The sequence below is a fragment of the Sebastes umbrosus genome, chromosome 1 (assembly GCF_015220745.1).
Source record: "Sebastes umbrosus isolate fSebUmb1 chromosome 1, fSebUmb1.pri, whole genome shotgun sequence".
Lineage (NCBI taxonomy): Eukaryota > Metazoa > Chordata > Actinopteri > Perciformes > Sebastidae > Sebastes > Sebastes umbrosus.
In genome coordinates, this window is record NC_051269.1 from 41,117,865 (window position 1) to 41,126,442 (window position 8,578).

The window sequence follows — 8,578 nt, forward strand, 5'->3', positions numbered from 1 at the left end:
GTTCTCTGTGTCACCCACCCACTCTTCAGGACACCCAGCAGGGGGAGACACCGAGCCCTGACCTTTGTCCTCCTCTTCAGGTCTCGTGTAACCGATCGGTTTAATAATTTACCAAGTGAGCAGCAGCCCTTCAGACCAGCACACAACACACACTAACTGATGTTTAATGGTTTCCAGTCAGGCCAGTTAACCTGAGGAATGTTTTCAAGAGGGACCACATCTATATTTGAGATGTGTCTGGTTCTTATCCTTTAGACTTGATGATCAGAGCCGTCTGAATGTGAATACAACTCATTTTAGGGTTTAAGAGTTATTAGTGAAAGAGGTACTAGATATATATTTGGGAGCAAAAAAGCAGCGAGATTGTCTTGAAGCTCAAATCTCTCACATCACTCGTGCATTTTTCATTTGAGGATAATCAAGAGGTCCTTATTTTAGGGGACTAATAGTGGAGTAATCTGCTTAGCACATTTGCAGACAAAGGCCAAATTAGTGAGCTTGCTGCTTGAACGCACAATCCTAAAACCCCCGGGAGGAATTCAGCCGGGATAAAAAAAAAAAAAAGGCCATTTGCACAGAATGACACCGACCCTCGTCTGTTGACACAGTCTGGGATTTTAGAGGAGAAAAGTTGATTTGAAATGAAATCTAACACTCCTAGCAGTCAGTGATGAAGCTAAACTGAAAAACACATTCCAACCTGAACTGAGGTTCTCCTTAGAACTTGCGTGTGCTAATATTAGCAGCTGTTTGGCCCGTTTGTCACCTTACCCACCGTGTCGTACGGCATCAAAAGGTTCGGCACCAAAATCTTCTCGGTGTTACTGAAATAGTTTAGTCCAGTGTGTTTTCTGGTTAAAGTTGATAACGCCGTCCCGACCGACCAACGGCGCTGTTGTGGAAGATTAGCACTGTTAGCTCTGTCAGCACTGTTGCTGCTGTTTCACTTTTAGTGCTGTTAGCTGCGAGCCACCAACTCAGCTGTTGCCATGTTGAGAGCCGTGTGGAGGCAACAGAAATCTGGCATTTAGCACCTTTTAAAGAGACCTATGACGTATCTTTCTTCCTACTCGTCTTAAGGCCTTCGCACACCAAGTCCGTATTTTTCGTTTGCATATTTTGAATCCGTCATCCAATAAAAATCGTATTGCGTTTAGAAGAGCACAATCACTACCGTCTAATCTTTCCTCCATCCTTTTGGTTTGCAACCATCCTGGATTCCAAGATGTTCTTCCACAATCTATCTTTAAATTACGCATCTCTGTTTTCTTGTATTTCTTTAACGTAAAGATCTTTGTGCCGGGAGACGAAGTGGATCAGTTCATCAGATGCCATTTTGGATGATGACGTTTGCACGCCAGACGGTGGCTCTGAGTGGTCAAATAACCCTCTTAGGGCGCGTGACGGATGTGAAAAAAACACAGAAATCGAACCTATTCCGAACACTTTGATGACGGACAAAAGTTTGACACAACTTGAGGTCATATTTATTTTTAAACGTGCAACACTTTTGGACAAAAAATACGGACTTTAGTTGTTACTGATTTTGTTTGCCAAAAAAAGTTGGGTAAAAGTTTTGCACAGTCGACTGCTCTTACAATCAAGTTTGACGTTTTTGTTGCAGAAGTTGTGGCTCTACAGACACGAGAAGTATAGATGCTAAAAGCATCATTTTCATGCTTTTGAGTCATTTACATTTCTTGTAAACATTACTCGTCACTACGAATAATTTGTTGACGATTCTCATGATATGACACACTGGGCAAGGTGAGAAATTACACGATGGGTAAGGTGACTATGAGCCAAACGAGAAGCTGAAAACGATCCCTGTTTAAAGACCAATACGTACATTTGATCTGTTTTTGTGGCGACCTCCCAGACGACTGTCTGAATTTCCCGCTCCGTGCTCGCCGTCAAAGACTTCCCTCTCTTTATGTTAGGCCAGTTTTAAACAGGGTTTATTTATTGAGTGAATCTAACATCACATTTCACAACCTTTTCCTGTTCTTCTAATCATACCAAAATGGTTGGCTTCAGAGGGTTTGCATTGCAGTTCATTTGAGATTAACTATTTTTGTGTGTTTGAATGTACTAACTTAATTTTAAGAAACACTGTACAGATAACTGACTATTATTTTTGTTTTTTCCTTTGTATGCTGATGAATTACTTTTTTGTAAATTTGCTTGTAAAGCGCTGCGTAAAGGGAGCCGGCGTTTTAGCTTTGCAGACGTGACTTTGTAAATGTACTCATCCACTGCTAAAGGAGGCGCTGCCAGCGTCAGCGGAGACGGAGGATGTAAATACTGTAAGAAATACTGTGAAAAGCTTACTGTACAGTGATCCTTCGCACCTCTGTAGGAGTGGCAAGAAGAATTATTTAACAGTTGTCAGTAAATATTTCCATTAAAATGTATAAAATAATAAAACAAAAATTGTCTGTGGTCTTTTGATTGGTCTCAAAACTTGTGGGAATCCATAAAACTACAAAAACACTTTTCTTGTTTTGACCTCCTGTTTGTGTCTGAGTGCCAGCTGACCGGCTGCCTTGACCTCAACAGGAGGAAAGAAGGAAGGAAGGAAGGAGGAAACATCCTGTATGGTGATGACTCCTAACATCCTCGGCATCTCCGACATCTGTCGTGTTCTACTCCCTCTCCCTCCCTCTCACACCACGTGTTATGTGACAAATAAATCAACTTTGTCTTGTGGTTTCACACATGACAAGAACACCGTTCTCCTGGGTGAAAGTCCTGTGTTTTTTGACCCACCCATCCATAAGTAAGTAAATCAAGTTTATTTGTATAGCACCTTTCACAGATACAAAATCACAAAGTGCTATACATTAATAAAAATAATACATCAAGTCAAAATTAAGAGTAGCGATGACGAGCGAAGGGCTGACGAGCTAAAATCACATCAAAACAAACAATTACAATAATCTAAACGGGAAGAAATAAAAGCATGAATAATCATCTCCATCTCAGCCTCGGTCATCACAGATCCTAATTTAGTTCCTCAGTTGGAAGAAACGAGAGCGAACAAATTTAAATTTTGTGGCAGCTGCCAATTCTCTGGTGCTTGCTGTTGTTTCCTTTTCCCTGGTGTTTTTTTGGTTGAGTTGCTGAGTGATTAGAGGGTTATTCAGTTCACCTGTTGCGCAGGGTGTGGGGACTGGCTCTTAAATGATAGTTGAGAGCAGCTTGGTGCATTCCCCTCTTGGCCAATCAGGGTGTAACGACGCCCTTTCTGTAGGGCTTAAAAGAGGAGGGAAACTGCACACCCAGTGTCATTCTGATCTCTCCTTCACTCAATGCAACATGTGTTATCAGCTTTATCAGAAACTCTGGTCTGTTTTGGGCCCTTTTGGGATTCTGTGATCTTTGTGTTTTGTTTGTTGAGAGTGTTGACTCTCCTAGTTGGGGAAACAAGTTAAGTGCCAACCAATTGGGTTACCTGCACTGGGACGTTTAGGTACTATTTGTGCAACGATCTGGCTTGCCTTACAATAGCCTAACGCCTGCAGGCTGTATTTTTGTATTCTATTCGTTTGTTGATTTTCAATGAAACCCTTTATACCCATTTCTTTTAGTGTATTTTATTTGGGAAAACTTTAAAGGAGGGTAAAAGGAAAAACACAAACCAATATTTCAGTTTCCTTAATTGTTTGTTAATATAGAGGCATTTGTTCATTATTGAAGAGGCATTTGTTCATTATTATTATTAAGAAGGCATTTTATTTTATATTATTATGTGGATGGGAACTGTTTTTCAGTCTTCTGACTGAACAACTAAAGTCTGGGGAACTCAGTACCGCCACATAATTGGCAACCACGAAGGGACCCGTAACACAAAGCATAATCTTTCAATAAAGAGATTTAGTTTTGTGTCCCATCTTCTGATATCTATTTAGCAAGTGTATTTGAGTGTATATTTCTGAAATGTGTATTTGGAGTGTGGCTTGACTATTAGTCCAAATAATTACTAGTGACTATCCATCATGTCTTGGGAAGATCCAGACATTACAATGACCGCATTTGAACCGTCGCTTGCGGAATTGGAATCCGAGCTTTCTCTAAATGTTAGCTTGGATATGCCTGTAGTTGGGCAGGAGGTGCACTTACGGGATGATGATGATGATGATGATGATGATGATGATGATGATGAAGAAGGATGGGTAGATGCTCCAGTAGAACCACAATTGTCTGTGGACACTCATCCTCTTTTGGCTTTAGAGGGCTTATTACTTCCGCCTTCATCCCCAGTTCCTGTAGCTCCTCCCACCCAGGAACACTCAGATTCGGATTTAGTCATTTTTGCTAATGCTGTAGAGTCGATGAAACTTGTGTTTAAAAATACAGTGGATTGGCAGCGTGAGTGGCTGTCAAACATTTCAAAGGGCATACCCATCGATAAAGCTCTAAAAATGTGTACTACTCTCATAACAAATGTGGTGGAGAAAGCAAGTAACCATTTGCTCGCAGAAGTAAGGGATTTTGGTTCAAAGTGCATAAATGCCATTCAGTGGAATGCACAACAAACACAGTCTGAGTTCCAAGAGTCCCTGATTACTGACCGTCAAAACTTGATGACCTCCATTACATCCGCGGTCACTGAAAACAAGGATGTACAACTTCTGGTGACCGAGGTGCGTACATTGCAACAGCAGATGGGTTCAGTGCAGGCTACCCTTGAGTCTCTTGTGCGTCAACAGTGTGCACTCAATTCTCAGGTCAATTCAATACATAAGCGAGAGGAATGGGTCCTTAAAGAAGCAGTCACACCTGTTGCAGTTTCGTCTCAAGCACACACATATCCTGTTTCTCCAGTTGTTAAAAATGTGGTTTTGTTGCCTACCTCTGCACCTGTGGGAGTTCCTTCAGATTGCTCAGGAGCTGCTGCTCCTAAGGGTGAAATTTTCCAGGATGATGGTTGTAGAGTGACTGATGGCAAACTTCCAATTAAGATGTTTTTCCCTTGCTATGGCGGGCCTCAGGATGAGAAAGATCCTTTGGTGTATTTGCAAAGATGCAGTGACTTCCTGTCTCTGAAACCACTTACCCATGGTGAGATCCTAGCGACCATGAGAAGTGTATTGCATGGTTCTGCACGTGATTGGTGGGAGACTGTTAGGGAGAAAATCCATTCATGGGAGGAATTTCAGAGAGCTTTCCTATCATCTTTTCTTCCCGAGGACTATGTTGATGTTCTGGAAGAACAGATTCGAACCAGGGTGCAAGGAAGAAATGAGTCACTACGAGACTTTGTTTTCTCCTTTCAAGCACTTATCAAACGTTGGCACTCTTCGGCCACAGATGATGAGATTTTAAAAAGAATATTGAAGGCTATGAATCCCTTTCTGGCATGTCAGCTCCGTGGTCGGGTTACCTCCATAGATGAGATGATCCGCACTGGGAGTCAAATAGAAGTAGATTATGAAAACCAGAAAAGGTACAGGAGAACTCTGAACGAATCTCACAAAGCTAATGGTACAACTGAAAAGAAGGTTATAAAGAGACCTGAAATGGTTTTGTGTTGGCGTTGCCATGGTGAGCATGCACCAGGGTTCTGCCCTCAGTTTCATGTCTTCCCAGGTAGCTCAAAATACAGTAGACAGCAAAAGTCAGTCAAAACAGACTTCAGCGTCCAGTAAAAAAGGTTCCATGGCTACTGTTGCTAGTCAGCCTGCAGCCAAGAACTGCCAGAAGCAAAAGTCTACTAGTGTGGTGGGATCTCCATCTCACCCGCCCACTAGTCTAAAACAGTTGGTTGTGCCCATCACGGTACGTCGGCGTCATGGGAAAGCGCTTGTGGACACAGGTGCTACTTACACTTTATTGCATGTGAGTCTGTGGAATAAGATCAAAGGCCCCAATGAGTCCCTTGTATCATGGCAGGGTGGACCAATGTATCTTGCGAATGGCCAGCAAGCAAATCCTATTGGATGTAAAGTGCTGGAGTTCAGCATGCATGGTAACAGTTGGTTCGTACCTACCGCAGTACTGGATGCAGATGTGTTGGTGTATCCATTAGTTCTTGGTTTAGATTTTATGAGCATGAGTGGGCTCCAGGTCAACGTCCGGGACAAGGTATACTCTTTTGCTGGTGATGACACCACCAGGGTTTTCCCTTTCCAGCCTGCCCTGTGCCCTAGCGATGGTTGGGGTGTTCTGAGTGTGAGCAGTGTTGCTTTGTATACTACCTTACCACCTACATTACCGCTCTTGCCTGCCGTTAGTGATGACTGGTGTAACCTAGCTTGTATTCCTAAAGGTGATGACTTACCCAGTCTGCTCCATACTGCTGTTGCAGACAGTGGTTTAACAGGGAGGGAGGCTGAGAAATTGTACCAACTCTTGCTAAACAACCCGCGGGTCTGCACCACCACTTTAGGCCGTACCTCTGTGCTGAAACATAAAATCAAATTAAACAGTGATGTTGTGGTTACCCAGCGCCCCTATCGATTACCCCTACAAAAGCGGAAGATGGTTAAGGAGCAGATCGAAGAGATGCTTCAACAGGGTATCATTGTACCTTCCCATTCACCATGGGCATCCCCGATTGTAGTGGTGCCTAGAAAAGATGGTGGAACACCCCGATTTTGTGTTGATCTCCGCCGTGTTAATGAACGTAGCGAGGGAGATGCCTATCCTCTACCAACGATTTCTGAGATACTTGAATCTCTGGCAAGTTCAGCTGTGTTCACCACCTTAGATCTCAACAGTGGTTATTGGCAGGTAGAAATGGACCCGGAAAGCCAGTACCTCACGGCATTCGTCACATGTTTTGGATTATTCCATTTTCGGGTTATGCCTTTCGGCTTGAAGGGAGCTCCAACTACCTTCCAAAGGCTAATGACTCAAGTGCTGAGGAGCTGCCTAGGAGAGTGCTGTATGGTGTACTTGGATGACATCATAATCTATTCCAAAGACGTCCAGAATCACTTTCATGACGTCCAGCGAGTGTTTGATTGCCTCCAGCAGGCTGGCCTTACACTCAATATTAAGAAATGCCACTTCTGTTGTCCCGAGCTTAAATTCCTGGGTCATGTAGTGAGCAAGGAGGGAGTGCAGGCAGATCCAGCAAAGACAGAAGCACTTTGTGACTACCCTGTGCCTAGAAACCTCAAGGAAGTTCAAAGGTTTTTGGGTCTGGCTGGATGGTACCACCGTTATGTCCCTAACTTTTCAATGATTGCGGAGCCCCTGAATGCGCTGAAAAAGAAAGGAGTCGTGTTTAAGTGGTCAGAGGAGTGTCAGAAGGCATTTCAATGTCTTAAAGACCATCTGACCTCTCCTCCTGTCCTTGGTCACCCTGATATGTGTAACACATTTGTCGTCTACACCGATGCAAGTTCTACGGGTCTAGGGGCAGTTTTGGCTCAGAGATCGAACACTTCCTCTAGAGAAGAGGTTATCGCTTATGGCAGCCGCTCTCTAACAAGGTCAGAGCAAAATTACTCCACGACAGAACGGGAATGTCTGGCTGTGGTGTGGAGTCTGGAGAAATGGAGACACTATCTGGAAGGGAAACCTTTCGTTGTTGTCACTGACCACTCTTCGTTGTTGTGGGTCTTTAACACCAATAAAGCTAGCTCCAGGCTTATACGCTGGGCACTGCGTCTGCAGGAATTTTCTTTTACGATTGAATATCGTAAGGGTAAGTTGAACAACGCACCGGATGCTCTGTCGCGGGCCACTGGTCCGGCCTCCCTTGCATTGTACGCTCGTTCCCTGGCACGGGATGAGAAGTTTGTACCTTTTCCTCTGACTGATGAAGATGTCTGGAAAGCCCAGAGGAGTGATCCAGACATCCAGAAAATATATCAGGCACTGCTCACTGATGACAAACCTGGCGGTGAAGCAGACTCCGGTTTTGTCATTTTGGAGGATACGGTTTACAGGAAAACCAAACATCTTGACCGTGGTGACCTATACCAGGTATATGTTCCACAGTCACTTCGTCCAGTCGTCTTGCATGCATACCACGATAACCCTTTGAGTGGTCATTTTGGACGATATAAGACCCAGCAAAGGATTCGTGAAGTTGCATACTGGCCGAAAATATGGACAGATGTCGCAGAATATGTAAGATCTTGTACTATTTGTCAGAAATATAAACCTGAGTCCAGGAAGCCTGCTGGCTTGCTCCAGCAGACAAAGGTAACGGAGCCATGGGAAATGCTTGGTTTGGACCTCATGGGCCCTCTGCCTCGTAGTTCCCTGGGAAACACCCAATTACTTGTTGTGGTAGATTATTATAGTCGTTGGGTTGAGTTGTTTCCTTTACGTAATGCTACTGCTTCCACAATCAGCAAATGTCTGCGGAAGGACATCTTTACATGTTGGGGTGTCCCAAAACATGTCTTATCAGATCGGGGACCTCAGTTCACATCAGAGGTTTTCAAAGAGTTGTGTGATAGCTGGGGGGTTGTCCATAAACTCACAACTGCCTATCATCCACAGACTAACATGACTGAGCGTATTAACCGCTCACTAAAAAGCATGATATCGTATGTTGGAGAGAAGCATAAGAGTTGGGATCGTTTCATACCGGAGTTGCGTTTTGCCCTGAACTCCG